Source organism: Numida meleagris, chromosome 10 (genome assembly GCF_002078875.1).
Source record: "Numida meleagris isolate 19003 breed g44 Domestic line chromosome 10, NumMel1.0, whole genome shotgun sequence".
In the NCBI taxonomy this organism is placed as follows: domain Eukaryota; kingdom Metazoa; phylum Chordata; class Aves; order Galliformes; family Numididae; genus Numida; species Numida meleagris.
In genome coordinates this window covers 9053038-9072198 of record NC_034418.1, presented here as the reverse complement: position 1 = coordinate 9072198, position 19161 = coordinate 9053038, and the positions used below count along the sequence as shown (strand labels likewise).

At 36.0% G+C, this 19161-nt stretch overlaps 1 long non-coding RNA gene across 1 annotated transcript in view; it reads left to right on the top strand.

Annotated features, from left to right (window-relative positions):
* Window positions 1-19161, top strand: part of LOC110404217 — a 214642-nt gene that overhangs the window by 161488 nt on the left and 33993 nt on the right. The window contains exons 8-9 of the long non-coding RNA XR_002442109.1: window positions 8985-9105; window positions 10197-11698. This is a non-coding gene — a long non-coding RNA (uncharacterized LOC110404217). The remainder of the gene's footprint in view (window positions 1-8984; window positions 9106-10196; window positions 11699-19161) is intronic.

Here is a 19161-nt window from a genome sequence, read left to right as displayed (position 1 = left end):
ATCATATTTCCCTCCTACTTAAGAAACCTTAGCCTCAGAACTTTATGTTAGATGAGCAGATGCGTTACATGGGATGCTTTCCAGATTCTTTTTAAGAGGTCTGAGTCACTCAGTGTTTGCCATGCAATGTCCTTTACTCTGTAACCAAGTCCCTAGACCATTGTATAAGCACCAGGAAACATGCTGAGCAAATTAGTAGACTGAATAGCAAATTTTTAGTGAAGTTCATCATTCAAGTGAACAGTGACAGGAACACCAAAACCAAAAATCATTAATTAAAAAAAAACAGTCTGAATTAGCACCTGGATTTGAACAATCTTGTGTTTTTCTTCATGGAACATGCACAGTCATCACTTGTATGATAGTATCATGCTGATGAGCTGATAATTTGAAGTTCTTGCAAACTTATTCATTTGATAGTGTGATAAAATGGAGCTGGTGGACAGTTTTGCAACTTATTTTCAGTGTCACTTCTACTTTTCTGGAGCATCTTGTACTTGCTGTGTTGAACATCTCTGTGTCTGTGGGCCCCCTTATCACTAGGTCCTATACAAGGAGTTAGTGGATGCTGGCCAGTTTTGCACAGGTTCTTGTTTTTGAGGAGGTATGTTGCAAGTTTACTTTTTATGGTGAACTCTTCGTATTTCTTACAGTTTACCATGTAAATAACTTCATGAACATGATAATTTTAGTGTTATTTTATCTGATATGCCTTTAATTCTCTCAAGTTCTGAGTTAAGTTCTATCTGTTGAAACCTACCTGCTCAGGTAACTTTAGAGAAAGAGCTTCAGAATACTTTGTGAGAACAAGGTTTTGGTGAACTGTGTGTATTGTTCAGAATGGAGTATGACTTTAAACAGCCAGATCAGTACTTAGCTCACAAGAAGACTTAAGAAATCAGAGTTGTTTGGTTGTTTCTGCTTTGTTCGTATGCCTGTGTCTGTCCTTTCAAATCTGCTATGTGTTGTTATATTTATATTTTCCCAGCACCTCCTGGCACAACTGTGGGTTTATTAAGTGAGCTAGAGATAGATTCCACTAGGTGCAGGTGAAGGAAAAGTCTGGCTTACTTTTTTGAGTGGCAGAAGGTAAGGACAACTTTACTCTCTGATGGAATGTAATGCCTCTTCCTAAAATGGGGAAAAAAAAAAAAAGGATTTTCTTCAGGGTCTTTTGTCTAGAAAAAGGGCTTTGTGAGGACAAATCCTTATAGAAATTCTTTTTGACTTCGTTCTTACATATTAATGACCAAAAAATTTTGGTCATTGGAAATTTAGAAATAGGAAAGAAAAAATAAATTTCTTAACAAATGAATAGTGTTTCATTCATGCTGTTTCAATGCTTTTGTTAAGTCAAAGATTAAAAGTGGTATTGTTAAAGTGAAGGCTTGACAATGCTCCCTCTTACTTAAGTGGTGCAAGGAAACTTCTTAACAAGCTTTTCTAGCCTTAATGCCTAACATATGACTAGCACTGGACACTTGCAGTATTCATGTTGCACATTAGATGCATTAAGTTTGAGCATTAATTTATTTTTGTTTGAGCATTAATAATATATATTTTATATATATATATTATATATATTATATATATATATAATATAATGTTTGAGCATTAATTTATTTTGTATGTTTCAAACTTGTTTAGATGGGCAAATGACTTTTTTTCTCAAGTTCATTGGCACAAAGATTTCTCCTATATTTTTCCTGGTTGAAAAATCCTTCTCAATTTGATCACTGAAAGACCATCATTAGTTCTTTTACTCTCAAGATATGAAAAAAGAAATGGGGAAGTTAATTAACAGTCTGTCCTTTTCTATATTCAGAAGTTTGTAAATCTGTCTAGTTCTTGGGAAAGCATATATTAAAATAGAACATTGCATGGAAAAGCCACCTACAGATATTACTTTTGAGATAAAGCACTCAGTAGAGAAGCTGGTGACTTTCTGGTTTTTTGCTTGGGTTGTACACCAGGCATCTCCATGGTGATTAGGGTTTTATAAATGCCAGAGATAAATGGTCAGAAGAAACTGCTGCAAATGGCAATAAGTTGTTGAAGGAAAAGCTTAAACAATCTTCTCCTACCAGCTTCCCCTTGTGATTCACTTCCTTTGAAACTGCAGTTTGCAGGTCTACCAGACTGACAGCTTATTTTATCTTCTAACCATCTGGCACTTCCATATTTTCATTACTACTACTATATCAATATCATATCAATACTTTTGTTATAATGATGTCACTATTCATAGAATCATAGAATGGTATGGGTTGGAAGGGGCCTTTAAGATCATGTAGTTCCAACCCCTTGCTATAGCCAGGGCCACCTCCCTCTAGACCTGGTTGCTCGAAGTCTCATCCAGCCTGGCCTTGAATGCCTCCAGGGTGGGGCAGCCTGTTCCAGTGTCTCACCCACCCTCACAGTAAAGAATTTCTTCCTAATATCTAGTCTAAAATTAATTAGTCTATTCATTATCAAAATGTACTCACAGTTTGTGCGGAAAAGTACTAATAAGTGCCCAAGTACTGGAAGCTGTAAAAGAGACCTTGGGTGCACTGGAGCCCTGCTTGCCTGGGAGCCAAAGCCTGTCTCAGGTCTTTTTACTGACAGTGTGTGTTGCTTCAATAAGTCATTTAGAATTGGGACGGTGATACTGCAGGCTCCTGTAAAGTCCATTTTGCTTATGAACCATAAACTAGAGAAAACTGACCAAACCCCATGCTACTTACATATGTATGTACTCCATGCATATCTGGGCATATTTGCAACAGGCACTGTGCAACTATGGGAATTCAATTACAAAATTGAATTCATTACATTACATGCACAATTCAAGGGTAAAGCCTTTGAAAACCATCAGCTCTTATCAGAGACATGAGCTTCCTTCATTAAATGTTGGTTGAAAGAAGCTGCTTTGAGTTGCAGTAGAAACTGGCATGGACAAAGACTGAGACTATTCAATTCTGTTTTGTCTTGTATCTTGTTTATTCTGCAGTTGGTATGGTTTTCTAGTTGGACATGGGCAAGCATCTGATTCCTGTATTTTCTTCCTGTAATGAAAATACTTATGTAAATTCATAGGATTGTCTATCTTTATACAACTCCAAGATTTCCTGCCCAGACCCACCACTGTTCCTAAAAATGCTTTGCTGAGCAGTAGAGCCATTTTAAAAATGAAGGAAACATTTGTAACTTTGGAGTTCCCATGTTCTGAACTTCCGTTTCATCCTGTGCAGACTAGAAGTTGTAGTATGGATATTTTACTTACTTTGGTTTATTTTTCGCTGCTAATTTGAATTTTATGTTTGTTATTGTCTATGTCATAAGATTTACAGACATGTTCAGCATGCATGTTTCTATATGGCTTAATGTCTACTAGCTGGCTACTAATTTTGAATGCCTGTAACCACATCAGTCACAATTGCTATTTTTTCCCGATTCTTAAATGTTTGATGTGATCATCTAAAACCTTATTTGCTTAAGTTTTTGATGCAGTAGTTAGAAAAATGAAAATTTCTGCTTTTCTTTAGATGCCTATGTGTTCTGCAATAATTCGTACAATGGATTTTTTTCATACTAAAGTTTTCTTAAGATATGACAAGTGATTATTTCTTTAAGTATGTCCTCTGCCCATTATTAAATTGATTATTCAAATCTCATTTAAAACAAGAGACCAGATGGCAATATTCCAGTATTTGTTGCTACTAGCAACCACAAACCCCAAACTGAGAGATTTTCCATTTTTCATTGTGGATAAAGGGATCTCTTCATTTTATATGCAATAAAAGAAGCTACAGCCAACCACTTACAAAACAAGGTTGTTATATTATTACTTTACAAATATTGTTCACTGACACTTCTACACATGCTGATGACCTCATAAAATATATGATCTGTTTCTGAGTTTGCTGACTTTGTTACCAATTAACATTTTTGGTTAGAATATTACTGTCATCAAAGGAAGGCTTTTTATTTGCTTTTACTTGCTCAGAGTGTGAGACCTTCATTAACAAAATTATGACTATTTGAAGAAACTATGAGGAAAAATAAAATTAAGAAAAGCTTAAAAACTGTGATTTGAGTAGAAGAAATATATCGTTATGCTAACAGTAAACTTTAAGTCAATATAAAGACGTCATCTGAAAAATGACAACTGGTGAATGTTTAATGCTTCTTCAGAACTATGGATGATTTCAAAAACAGGTACTGAGTTAGTATCTAGAGCTTTCTCAGTCTCCATATTTAGCATTTAGGAGGCCCATAACTGACTGTCAACCCATTAACCAAAAAATGGCAGTGTTTAATGCGAGATGAGGAATATCTGGGTCTTCTCCTTAATGATTATTTACTGCATTAAGGTAAAAAATGATGTCAGAATAGCTCATTAATTGGTATCAGAAAAAAAGAGGATAACATTAACAAACACAATTGTGGGAAGTAACTTGCTCGTTTTCATATAAGGGCGTTTTTCATCCACGACTGATTTCTTCATGTGTGCATGTACAGGTATGTAAATGTATGTGTTTTTAACTGTACATGTGCCTGGCACTACAGATACGTAAGCTGTGTGCTTTAGTGATACATAACTGAAGCTTTCTTTGGTCTTAAGTGACAGATGCCGCTGAGGCTTCTTGATGCACTACTTGAAGGGTCTACGAGGTATTAATAAAAAGGAGAGTGAAGGAAATGTGGCAGGATGTGAAACGTGAAACTGGCGTTTTGTTGTGCATTTATTTTATAGAAGAGATTTTAATATGTTAAAATTTTTCAGGACTAACTTTTGAAATAAAATGCCTAATTAATAGTTAGCATGCTCAGCCCTGGAATCCAGAGGCTATTTACACTCTGGTAATTTCAAGAAACAAATATTAGCTTATAAGCGCTGTGGTGGCAAAATGTGCTAGCATACATGTTAAGTTTCTAATCAAACATTGCAAAAATTCATTAATCAGTATTTCATAGTTCATTACAGTCTGACTAATTTTGAAATCCTTCATGTAAATTGATTAAATGTCTCCAGCATTCAGATAAATGGGCTTTTGTTTTAAGCAACCTTTACTGGGAAGTCCATATTTCTCCAGGATTGAGTTCTGGTAACATTTGACTGTCACGTCTGACATACTAGCCAGCTGCCATTTCACCCCTTCTTCTTCCCCTCCTCTATATTCCAAATATCTCATTGACCAATTGTAAGAGGAATATTCTTAAATCTTCTTTAGACATAACAGGTCATAGTTAGAAAGTGCTCCATCATTTTCTGTCATCATTTACTGTCAGCAGTCAGCAAAGATATTTTTTTTGGTAATGCAGCACTTGTCCTGAGTGTTAAAGGGAACTGTTTTGTTATATACGTAGCAGACAAGGGAACAGCTCGTACTGGCAACCAAGTTTTATTTTACCCAATAATTTAACGCTGCTCTCCCTGTACCCTCAGTCCCAGATGCTGCAGCCAAAGGTGTGATCCTGGGATGGGTGAGCACAGCTCTGGTCTCATCCACATGGATCAGTGGTGCCTTTGGGAATGAGAGGGAAGACAGCTTGATTTCACTGAGCCTCCTATTAAGGCTCTGAGTTTTACAGTTTTATGTAAGACTGTGATGGGAGATTAATGGAGCTGCAGCAGCACGTAGTGCTTTTTATTAGAGAGATACCACATTCGTTCTCATGTAAACTTGTAGCAGTCGCTCTGCATGGCAAACACAGAGAATGGTCTCATATAGCCATATGCAAAATAAATTCCTGTGGAAGCCTAATGCTGGCTGGAGAAGTAATGGCCATATTCTCATTTAGTTTATTTTACTGGTCAATTTAAAATTTCTACTGCGAACGTGCATTTTTTAACTGGCTTTTTGGAAGTGTTCATCAGCATTTAATATTTCAGGGCTCCTATGGTGTGAATGTAAGGGCCTCTGGGTGGCCAGCGTATATTAAGTTCTCAATGCAAATCTGGCCTTGTAGAAGTTTGTTTGTCATAGTGGAGTCTTCTGCATATCCAGAAAAATGATCTATTCAGTCCTTTCTTGGATGTATATATTTTTTAATCCTGGGATACTCTACATGTACTGATTGTCCTTCCTGCACTAAGATCTCTGCTCTGCCCTTTGCACAGTGGCAGCCAGGAGCCCCCGATGGCTGCTGGGTAGGGGACCCCTGCCATGTGCTGCTCTGCGTGCTCTGACCTGTTTTGTCTCATTGCTGTAGAAAGAAGGTCTGTGTTTTTGTCCTCTGCTCCCATTTTGATATACGTACTGGATGGTCTGCAGGCTATGTCAGCTATTTAGCACCCTCTACAAGCTGTTTCTGGAGTCCAGGATTCTTCTCACCTATGGACTTCTTGGTACTGCTGTGCTCTGGAAGTGTGGTCTGTCTTCACACTGTACCTTCAGCCCACATGTGTGCAAGTCATATGATGCAATTACAGAAGCGTGGCTCTCAGTAAAGTCAGGGCTGTATCTGTCCTGACTAACATAGTTCTTTCTGTTGGTTTGGTTTTCCAAGTGGCTCAGTAGCAGCTACCCCAACAGTATCTTTAAGAATAAGAGACAAAGACAACTTCAGCCAAAAATGGCTGCTTTGCTCATGAAGGATAGAAGTGTGCTGTTGTCATTTGATATTTAAAGAAAAAGATGAGGATTCGAGAAGGTGTAGAATGGTTTCTGAAGGCTGATCTCAGGAGAGCAGGGAACTTCATGAAGACTAAACCCCAAGAAAAAACTGGTAGCCAGTAACACTGATGTTGTTGTTAGTGGTGTTGCCTTTGCTTGCCGTTGTTTAGGGCCTGATTTGTAAGCCACAACTTTTAGTAGTGAAGCTTGCTATTTCTAGTAGTTAGAGGTATATATTCTTGCTCTTTCTTAGAAATTGTACTGGGTCTCATATTGTGTAAGTAAAGCATATCTTAAATTTTCCTCCTGTTCTCTGCAATGTCAGTGTTAAGCATTTCACCTTTTAACCAGTGGTTTGAACTTTTCCAACTTAAGTTCTTGTCTCCTACTTTGTAGTTGGCACATTCCCCCAGCTGAAGCTTTGTTTGGGTCCTTGGTTTTGTGGTCCTTCCAGAAGCCCAGTGCCTGGTCCAGCTGTGTGGTGCCAGCCTGCTGAGGAATGCCTTTCAGGAATGTGCTTTGTTTCTGGCTTATCTTGAATTCTTTCCTTATTTTATTACTTGACGCTTTTTTGTTTATATATTGAATGACTCGCTTTTGAGATACAGTTGAGCACTTTTTTGGATTTTAGAGCAATGGTTTTGTAGTACAACTCAAGCTCTGTTAGTATAAGTTACTAATTAACAGTGGAAAACCTGCCAAGTGGTATTCAGCACTTTGCAAGACCAATATCTTATTATTTGCACAAAGGCTTTTTGAGTTAAAATGTTATCAATTAGTATTTATAAGTTGAGTTTTTACTTGTGTCAACAGCCCTGCTTGGGCCTTCTGCCATGCACATGATGGCAGAATGAAGCCTGGTAGATACAAGATGATGAAGGAGCTTTGTATCTGCTTTCCTTGAAATCACTATCAAATGTATAAATTTTTGATTCAATTGAAGGGAGTGGTAATGATTTAAAGCTTTTTTTTTAATGATTGTTGACCAAATGCTCCAAATGTGTTAGGTGCTTAACTGGAATCTTAACATCTCTCAGCAAGAGAATAGGCAATTTGACACAGGTGACTGTTGTTTGCAGGGTGGGAAGGTATCTTCTTTTCGCAGGTTTCTCCTCTTGGACTTATTGACGTAAAAGTAAAATTTAATCTGTTATTTTCATGTCAGTCTAGAAAGAAAAAAAAAAGCCTGGAAAAACATTGTTTCAAGTCAATTCTGTTTTACACCTAACAGATTCAAAATTGTGTTTTTTTCTGGTACGATATTCTTAGGAAGCATTTTGTGTGACAAAAGACTAAATTAAAAAAAGTTACAGCTGATATTTCTATGCCATCTCTGCGGTTTCTGAAGGAAATTCTCCTTTAAGATTTGCAAATTTTAATTCCAGTGGTAGTGGCAGTAATTTATTGTGAGTTTTTTCCTCTTTCTTTTTTTTTCTTTTTCTTTCTTTTTTTTTCTTTTCTTTAAGCAGCACTCTGATTACTAACTGCAGTAATATGTGCTCCAGCTTTGTTTCCTTTAGCAGTTTCATAGAGTTGCTTTCAGTAAAGATACTGTACTTATAAGGTGAGCAGAATACAGAGAATATGTCTTCCAGTCACCCGAGAGAGATACCAACATGAGAAAGAAAAAATATTGAAACAATACGTACTTTTACCTTGCTTTTGTGAACATAAAGTTTTGAAACAATTTATCCCTCACTTCAGCAATATTTGTGTCTTTCATAAATCATATTTAAATATATTTTATGGAAAAATATCTCCCCTTTCTACCTTTGTAAAAAGAGTCTTTGCAAATCTGTTCTCTAATAAATTAAAAGTAGCTGGCCACATCTTCTTCAAAAGTCACAAAGGGGAATGAAATGCCCATTGCCCATTAACTTCTGATGATGCCCAAGAAAGACTGTAGATTTCTCATAGATCTCTCCAAAAATAGTGGTCAGGAGTTTACTTTGGTTTTAGGAGCAAGAAATTTGCTATCTCGCACTCCGCTTTTTTGCCTCAGAGTCAATCATTGTTCGGCAATGTATCCACGTTTTTGTTTGTTGTTTTTGCTTTTCCTCAGAAAAGTCAGTTTTCATAGAGTGAGGGTGTTTTACCTCTACCACTGCTAGCTTTTGTAGTTTTGTGAATATGAATTTCTAAAAAAATGGCTTCTGATATGGTTTTAGTCCTAAGAGGTATGTATATGAGCTCACTTCAGCAGAATGATAGCAGCATCTATAACAACAACCATTGTTGCTGGAGAAAGCCTATGTAAGAGTGGATGTGTGGAACTTGTGTCCCTATGTCTCTGTTCATTTACAGGGTGCCTTTGGATGGATTATCTTCCTTCCCTCTACTTTAATATGGATTTTAAGATACATATACTGTGATTTATTTTAGCGAGTACTTGCTGAATGGAAACATTAGCCAAAGATTGCCATAGATCTGAAGGCAATGAAGGAAAAAATGAACAGTCATGGTCTACAGACATAGGGAACAAAGTACTCCAAACGTGGCTTAGGTAAGTCTGTGGTGCTGCTGCATCGTTGGTTCAAAGACGGGTGCCTAAAAAAGGGCTAATCTGGGGGAAATGCTGTTGTTTATTTTTAACCATGTGGATTAAAAATTATGAGGTAACATCATGATCATGTTGTTTTCTCTGTGAGTAAGGTTTCTTCATGAGAAATCCTGTTAAACTGAAAAGCAGAGAAAATCATTTGTCTGTCCTACAGGCAGATTAGTTTAATTTCAATTTATTGGGTTTGAAAATTAAAGTACAGTATGGTAGTTTGCCAGATAAAACCAAGATAAGCTTAGTACTATGCTGGTGGTTTAAATACTTCTTGTTTACACTGAGAAATTTAATCTGAATTGGCTCCTTATTTAACAATAAATTAAAAAAAAAAGAAGTAAAAAAAAGCGTCTTCATTTTGAAAACATTTCTCAAATCTAAAAAAGAAAAAGTATTTTCTGAAAATATTGTCAGTATATTATTAAGAATTATTTTAAAAGATTTTGGAATCAGTGTCTGCTAATTTAATATAAATGTATTAGGCTTGCTAATAATATTCTGCCAAAGACTGTTTTAAGCATCAAAAAAACCCCATGGAATAACTAATAGTAATGAAATAATTTTAGACAGTGCCTTTGTTTTTGGGAAATATATTTTATGTTACAGAATTTCAAAAGAGAAAAATATTTTAAAATGTTCTCCGTATGCTTCTATTGTATTTTTACTTTATTGGTGGTGATTTCTACTTTTGACTAGCTAATGGGAATGTATTTTTTTCTGTATTGCTATTACCTCTTCCTGCTACTTTCCAGGTCACTAATTTTTCTGCTTAGAGTTCATTCTGCTTAGACCGATATGCTGTCTTTTTTAATGAGGTTATTTCTGGGTTATTAGCCTTCCTGTTATATGATACCTTATGTGAAAGATCTAATTGATGTAAATCAAACATAGCTTGCAGAAGAAAATCAAAGTGATCTTTTAGATATTTTGTAGGTTCATGTGTATCTCAGAAATTCTGTATTTGAAGCTACTTTTTAGACAAGAGGGTTATATGTGGCTAATAACACAAATAAATCTTTTTTTTATTCATACATTAACAGGTTCAAAGAAGTGGAAATTGAAGAAATGCATTGGCATTTTGGCTTGCTGAATAAGCTTTAGATGGAAATTAGTCTGGAAAGTATTTTGTGGGAGGGGTTTAATTGTACAGTTCAATAACCTCAGCAACATTTTTATTAAAGCATTCTTACATAAGCCGTTAAGCTTTAGGTTAATTTTTACTGCTATTTTCTGGTTATATTTAATGACAGAGATTGGAAATACACTGAAGACTATGCTTTACCTTGTTAGAACTTTGGAATGAATTACATGTGTGATGCAGTTTTGGAATTACTTTTGCTGCTAATTTTGCAGCCGGAAGGGTTGTGTTAATATGTTACATATATGAATACATATATGAAAATACATGAATACATATATGAAAAGCATGGTTTTTCTTTTTTCATTAATTTCACTTTTGGCAATAGCTAGTGCCAAGGGGAATAGTTTGACTTTTGTGTATAACTTTTATCAAAAAGAAAACTGTGATTTTTTTTTCTTTTCCACATTGTCTTCCCTTCCTTTGCCATCTGATATCTTTTTACCTCTGCTTAAACGTAGTTTAAAGGTGTGGGAGTGACCTTTATCTATAGTGATTTATATTCTTTCATGCAATCTGAGCATATTTTACGTAATATATGCACAAAGATGGTGTTGTTTCTTGGGCAAATATCTGGTACAGTAAGTCACGATTTACCCACATATGAACATTTAGGTAAGAATTTCACCTGAATTTAATGTTTGCTCTGCCAGTCACCAAGAGATAACATATTTTGTGTGTGTTTTAGCATTGGGGCGTATAGCAGCATCAACCTCTGCTGCCACACCTTAATTCTATTTAATGCACGTACAGAATTGCTTTGATGCAAAAAACTGACAAAATCCTATTTTGATCTACTTTACAGGTCTATAACAAAAGTTTGTCTCTAATCAAAAAGCCTGTCATGATAATAGGATACATTTTGTTTTGTCTTGCTCAGAGCTAGCAAGCTATCCTTAATTATTAATCTTGAATTGCTAGTACTTATTATTATTTTTTATTTCACAATAACTTGAGGACATTTCTGTTGTTGAGGGATACAAATACCATAAAATGTTGGAGTGTTTGCTAAATCTTATGCTGATCTTCTGAGAGTTCTTGGAGTCAGTGAAGGATTTTGTAGGAATCTGAGCAGGCCTAGACTAAACTACATGTTTTGGAAATGGATTTAAAAATATGTCTGCAGATAATGTCTTTCCAGACCAAACTTAACGATGAATTTTTGATAAGCGTTATATCATGTGAAATATTATAGGGAATGAAAACACATCACAGAAGATATCATGAATCTGAGCAGAAATTTTATTTTTTTCTTGTTGCCAATGAAAAAATTGCAACAGTTCAGGTGGAGACATAAGAAAATGGCATCCAGTCAAAGGTGGTGTCCAGTCAGAGCAGACCTCTCTCCATAGTTCCATTGTCATCCTGAGCTTACAAATGATGCTGTCCCTTCTGGTTCTGAAGGTATGTGCAGATGATGTTGTGCTGGCATAGATCTTGCAGTGTGCAGTGCTGTTGAGTGTCAAATATGTTTTCCCAAGATGAGGGAGTTAGGCAGTTTGTTATAATTGAAGGATCTAATTGCACGTTGTCACAGGGTTTGGGCTTTTGAAAGAGTGTACAGATGCTCCTTATGCTGCTGCAGCACTGTGAGGTGTGAACTTTCTGTACATTATATGTTTTAAGCGGTGGAATCTTCAAAACTGTTCAGGCAGCAATTTCTAGCTTTGTTTTAAGACAACAAAAAAAGCTTTTCCCTTATATTTATGTTTAGTCCTGGAACTATGTACATGGTTTAGGTCTCTGGGTTTAAATGAGCAGAGAATTTGTGGGCTCAGACACTTTGGGCTTTGAATCTTGCAGCAAGAGAACAGGTGTGATAGTTCAGGAAGTCTGTCATTAATGTTTCAGATACACTAAGAACGCTTTTGTCTTTGAGTGATTTAAGTTGCAAATATGGGTCTGAAGACTTGGCAGGAATCCTCTGTTTCTGTTTGCTTCGCTTCCTCTCAAAGAAATATTTATCTTCAAATTAGGGGCTCTGTAGTAGGGGGCGTATTTATGAGCTCTTAAAATTGTGAGAGCATTGGTGTAAATGTCTCAGGTACTCAGTATGGAGGTGAATCTTTTTTTTTTTTTTTTGGTTTTGTTTTGCTGTGTTTTGTTTGGACACAGAAGAAAGGAAGTTCCATCTCAAATTTATAGATGTGCTTTCACATTTGCTTTTTCAGGTGTGTGAAATGGCTGGCGCTTGCTTCCAGGCCTATATCATAATCTAATAAACCTTTAATCCAGCAGAGTCTTTAAACCACTCTTTCTGAGTAATTTAAACTGTTGTATCTGCCTGCCTGTAAAAGATGGATAGTATTACTATTCACCTGGGGACTATCTTCATTAATAAATTTGGATGAGATTCCATTCACTCTTTTCATCTGTGCTTGATGTAGAATTCTGCAGGTGCAGTCAGAAATGAAACTGGGGTCAGAGGGGAGGAGGGGAAACAAGAGCATCTAACTTCATAGCAGATATTTTTTCCCTTTTGTTTTTACTATTTTGACATACCACTTTACGCGATCGGTCACTCTTACTTATAGCACCCAAACCCACTACTATCTATGACCATTGATAGCGTTTGTAGTTTTTTTAAGAGGCTCTGTTAACATCTGATATGAATATTCTTTTTATCTTTGCTGATAGTAATTAAATGCAATAGAGATCATCTAGGACTTGAAAACGCAGGCCAGGGTTCAGAGCTGCAACTACTTGAGTTTGAGAGAGTTTGGGTGCAGACCTGGGGCTCAGGATTACTTTGAACTTGTCTTCATCTTAGGGTCATTAAAATATCTGTTATAGATACAGTCCCGAGGCCACTTCCTCATTTATAACGTGTTTTTGAATTTTACAAGATGATGCATGGATAAAGTTATTAAGATTGCATAGCACATCTCATGTAAAGTACTTTGGAATGTTTTCAGCCTTTGTCACTTGAAGGAAGTGGCTCTTCTACATTTGGATATCTGGTGTGCAGGAAGGTGGTTGGTAGCATGCTTTAAACATGGTAGGTTATTGACCAACAATGTACAATTTGAAGATGTGCACCTTTTGTTTCGGTTTTTTTTTCATTTGTATATGAAACTCTAGGAATTCGATCTCAGTACTTCTGTAGTTTGTGTACAAGCAAAAAAAGATGGAAATTCCTTCTAACTGCCTGCTAATAATTTAAAAAGTAACAATAGAGATGTAAGGTCTAAGGAGCTTCAACTATTGCTCTTCTATTAGAAGAAAAAATTCATAATCCAGAGCGCATTGAAGAGCACAGATACCTTTATTTTTCAAGTATTCTACTTATCAGAAACATCAATGCTAAGAACATTTCATTTTCTGGTCTATTTCAATTTGTAGACACAATACATTTTATTTCAGAGTAGCATATCATGATAGCCAGTCAGTTAGCACCTTGGTGACAACGCGTATATTGGAACCCCTTTTTACTGTGTCAGTGGCACCTGAAAGCTGGACAAAGACAAAAGCCTTCTGCAAAAGCCTTGCTTCCTGAAGGAGCTGTGTCTCTGTGTTAGTGAATTTAGGAACTGGCAAAAAGTTCTAAAACTTTAGGAGCAAACTCCATAGACAGATGAGCTCTCTGATGAGCATGTTAAGTGTATACGCAGCTTAGAACATTAGAAACACCAACTTTGGGGTCATCTATAAATGTTGAAGACTAAAAGCGCTAATGAATCTCATATGAAAGCAGATACCAACTTTTGTTAAGTTTGTAAGTCTAGCAAGGTGAATCTTTTCATTTTTTTCTTATCATTTTTCTACTGCCTTCTATCAAAGATACTGAATGGATCAAATCGTGCTAGGTGCACCATGAATTCCAACTAGTTCTTTACCCACCCACCTACTATTGGAGTTTTACAGATCAATTTAGTAAGAGTGCTAACTGCAAACATTTTTATTTCCTTTGCTCCTTTTTCATATCCCAGAAGATGAATTCTTATGTACTCAGTTCAACTTGTAGATGGCCAATTTACATTGTAATTCCTAAAACAGTTTGTTTAGAATTTATGCTAGCTAGAGCTCAATGGTGCTGAGCATTTCCAAATTCCTTTTCTTTACTTGCATGCGTTCTGGCAGGAAACATTATTCTTTTCGGTTAACCTGTCTTTCTAAGATAATTAATTTGTATTTGGAGCTTTCAAAAAGATTTTAATTAAAAGTCAGATTTACACCAAAATGTTTCCCGGGATCCTGGGTTTTCTTTGTTTTATACCATGTGTACACTTCTTTTGAGTCCTGCAGTAAATCCACAGTCACGTAACATATTCTGCAACCCTCAGAGATATCCTGGGAAAGTCGATTCCACCTACTGTTCTTTCCCAGATTAGACTGGTTTATAAAGTGGTCTGGAATGTGAACTTCCTTCTCTGTTTTGGTCTTGTTTTGTTTGAAACCATCTTTACATCATGATAAAACTTTTTTTTTTAAAACAAAATACTTAATTTCATTAATCTGTTTAGCAATACCAATATAATGAGCCATAATATTGATTTTTTTTACTTAGGATTTAAAATCTCTATTTCTTTCCACAGAATTAAATGCTTCAAACTGATAGTCAACCTCTTTACAGTCCCCTCTTTAATTTAGTTGTTATAATTAGGCATTAACTGGTGTCGGTGGTATAGCCAGTTACAAGCCATTCTGTTCTGCTTGTCTTGATTATCACAGTTTAGATGTAAAGTAAATTAGAATGAAAGACTATACAGTCCAATTACAGATAAAAGCAGCAAACTCTACTGCTGTAATTAGATGCCAGTACTATTTTTCTTAGATTTTCTATCTCTGAGGGCATTTCTTGTAGCTACTTTGCTGAAGCTAATGTTTAAAGATTTAATAAATGTTGTGTGTCTTTGTGGCATCGTCTTTGCTCCTTAAGCTGTAAGTGGCCTGTTCTGAGGTGCAGATCCCGTGTCTGTGCATTTCTGGCATGTGACACACTTCTCTTTCAAGGTGAGGGAATGAGTTATCCATATTACAGGTGCCTTGACATTAATAAGCACTAGATTGAGATATTTAACGTGTGTTTTCAGGTCTCTCCATTTGTATTAGTGCTTATTGCTGTAATGCAAATGTCCATTTCTCCTCTGCCACTGCAGATGTGAGTGCGCTTGAGGGTTCCTCCACCTCTGTGACCACTGCACCAGAGGACAGCTACCTCTGCAAATCTGCCACAAATCTGTCTCTGCTGTACCTCATTGACAGCCACAGTGTAAATGGCACCTCCAAGAATTATTCATTTAAAAGAGTCTCTGCTTCGAAGAGTTCATGGGATAAGGGGAAGACAAAGACACCCAGCAGGCAATTGACTTGCTCAACATCATATAAAGTTTCCTGGCTCACAGTCCAGTACCCTCCAAACGAACTCTTGTTGTCTCTCTAAGAAATCTTTTATAAATGGGCACACAAACTTCCATAAAATAGCAAAAAACAATGTAGGCTTGGGCCTGGATTTCTCAAGTGCACAGGGTTTTGTTTGCCTTGATATCTTTTGTGAAAAACAATGAAGTGTATGAGTGGCAACAAAACTCTATATCTGAATTCACTGAAACATTATGAAAGAAACAAGATCGACAAGAGCTATTTTAGCCCTTCAGCAAGATGGTCACTATATGTGACTTTTTTTGGTACTTTGACCAGTAAAGACAATGTAGTTGTGCTAATTCATAACTGCAAGGAATACTTCATGCCTGCAAAAATAAAAATTTGGCTGTTTTTATCCTTAAGTCCATGAGGTGCAAAGGAAGTACGTTTATAATAATTTAGGAAAAATCAGGTGTTTGCTACAACTGGTCGAAAAGACCTAACATCGTCTTTTGTGCATTGAAAAATGCAGAAGTGTGAGGGCTTCTCTGAAAGTAATACCTCCTATTTTCTTATGTTGGTTCATAGTGTCAGAGGTGGATGTTGGTAGTATGGCAGTAGAGGTTGAACCTTCCCACCAATGTTCTCTTCCATTTTGTTGCCATGTAACATGTCAGCAGAGGGGCAGTATGACAAAGTGGCATCTGATATGGAGGTGCAGATGTTGCAAAGTTGTGTCATTGAATTCCTCCATGTGGAAAAAGTGGTACCCGCTGACATTCATCAACGCTTGCTGATTATTACAAGCACAGCATGCAGGCTTTTGTTCATTGCTGGTGAAACTGCATAGCTAACGGTGATGACTGTGTTGCAAAATAGCGTTTTGTTGCTTAGAATTTGCTCTATCAAAGAGTGTTATTGTGCTCTTTGTAGCTGTTGTATTTTTCATCAAAATAAATAGGAGGCATTACTTTTGGAGGAACTCTGGTGGGAAAAACTGAATTTTAGTTAACACTTTGGTGGGACATCAGATCAAAATAATTGGCCTTAACTGTTTTTTTTTCTTCTTTTTGCAAAGTTGCTTCAAGTCGTTCCACTGCATATTAAATATTCTTACTAGTGAACATTGGTATTACGTGTATTATGCTATGTTTAGTGTTTATGATGTGCTTAATATTTTACGTGATGCAGTCAGAATAAGACTGCTGAAGGAATAATTCCTTCATAAACATATATCTGAAAATATTTTTGGGGACAGTATTTTACTAGAAAATAAAGTAATTGTTGTTTTGCACCAACTTGCAATCTCTTTTCATTTGAAGTAATTGAAATGCCAGTTACAGCAGAGGAGTTTTCTAGCCCTTTAGGAAATGGTAATATGTATTATATGTAACTGAGTATTATGTTACTATGTTATGGTGTTATGTTTTATGTCACAAAATATCATCTATACTTGACAAAACTTTCAAATTAATACAAATTATTATCAGTAAGAGATATTGCTAGAAACAGTCTCAAACAAGGAAATTGAGGAGAATAGCTCTCCTTTTATGTGAAATTTGCTTGAGTAGAGTGCAGTCCAGTTGCTTGGAGCTTAGGTCACTCTAGTCTACTTTTTTAGTGGTGAACTAAACCTCTAGAGCAGAGTTTGGGAACACAGCAGTAACACTTCTGACTCAAATAGCAGCTGCATTTCTTTTACACCACTTCAATGACGTACTTGAAACATCAAAGGCACCTATATAAGAGCTTCACAATGGACTTTACATTGTCTGGAGAACTTGTATCACTATAGAAACAGGAAATCTAAAGAAATTTTATGTGAGTATCATAATATTAGAGACCATTATTGGAACAATGTTATAGCTGGTAGTAAAAGAGATTTAAAAAACATACTTGTGTTATCGATGTTTCTCTCTACCTGCTGTGTTTGAGTATCATTTTAATGTACCCGTAAAGAGGAAGAGACTCATGTTGTTTCATTCTCTAGGGTAAAGTTAATTGGTAATTTAAACCAAAATGATAATCAAAAAACATTTAGTAAGTTACATTTTTCAAAGCAGTGTTAAAACTTCCTGTTTCACAGTGAATGTACAGAAAACTCTGTGTGTTGATTTAAGGAGACTCAGTTTTACTTGATTAATTTTCTAAAGATCATTTAAGGTGTAAGCAAAGCATATATTTTCTTGTGAAACCAAATTGGTCTGACCTCTTGCTAATTTTTCCTACAATTAGTTTGGTGTAATTATCACAGCATACAACAATTTAGTCTGCTTCCACAAAAAAAAAATATTGTTCATGAGGCCATAAAACTCTTTAAAAATTGCTTAATGAACAACTCAGCCGTGAGTGTGTCTTAGAAGAGAATTGCTATTAAATGTGTAGAACGTGGAGATGCAATATGTGTACATTGTACATAACAGAATTTAATATAAAACACACCTTTCAGGATATTCTACTGCATGGAAAAATATCATAAAATTACGTAATTAAAGACTGCATCTGGACATATCAGGCTGAAATGAGATGATGTGTGCAAACTAAATTGTGGTATCTCCTCATTTTTGAAGTCTTGTGTTTTCCACCTTAGTTGTTACCTTAACATGAACTCAGATTTTCTTTTGTTGGCAGTGATTTTTTGTTTTTAATGAAAATAGTTTTGTTTGTATTTAGGATCTGGGACTGAATTATAGACTAGTGCTTAAGGTGAAATTGTTTGATGTCAGTGCTGCCCAAAGCTAGCAGACGTACATGCCAAGCATCTCCTATTGAGATTTTCTTTATTTAAGGAAATGAAATTGCTAAAAGTTATGCCAGGCTTAAGTCATCCAACAGTCTGGAAATAAAGATTAGCTCAATGGAAGAGTACTGAGATATCTTTACAGAACCTGTTCTTTCACCAGCCTTGTTCCACACTTTATTTTGCTGTATAAGTCCGCAGAAATAGCTTCTGGTTTTTAATTTATTTGCTTCGCTATAAGGTGGAGCTAAACAGATTTCCTCCCATGTCAATCCTTACAGATACTGAAGCAGCTTTTACTTTATTTCCTCTTTAGATGATGGTGGAGACTGGGGCATCTGCTCTCACTGGACCTTTTCTCAGGGGAAAAAAAAAAAGAAAAAGGAAAGGAAATCCAGAAAAGCTGTATTCAGTTTCACAGTAATGGCTGTGAACCCTTTCCTTGCTAGCTCAAAGGTTAAATAGAAAGTGATAAATAAACAAATGATTAATTTCCATAACTCTTCACTTGCAACAAGAGAATACTTGCAGCCTATTATCTTCTATGGAAGTGGATGCTGCTCAAGGAGATGGCAGTTTTGTGTGGAATTGATCAGTAGATAGATCTGGGTTAATTCTCTGTTCATAGTATGATGGTATTGGAAAAGGAAAAAAAAAATCAACAAAAAGCCAGAGTCTGAAATGAGGTTTCCAATTAGAAATAAATAGTGCCTAAAGTCAACTTGGGCTTTTAGGTAAGTGTAGTGTTTTGCCATGTATCTCCAGAATTAGGGGGAATGGATCATTGCCTTTTTAATTTAGCAAGAGCAAACTGAATCACCTA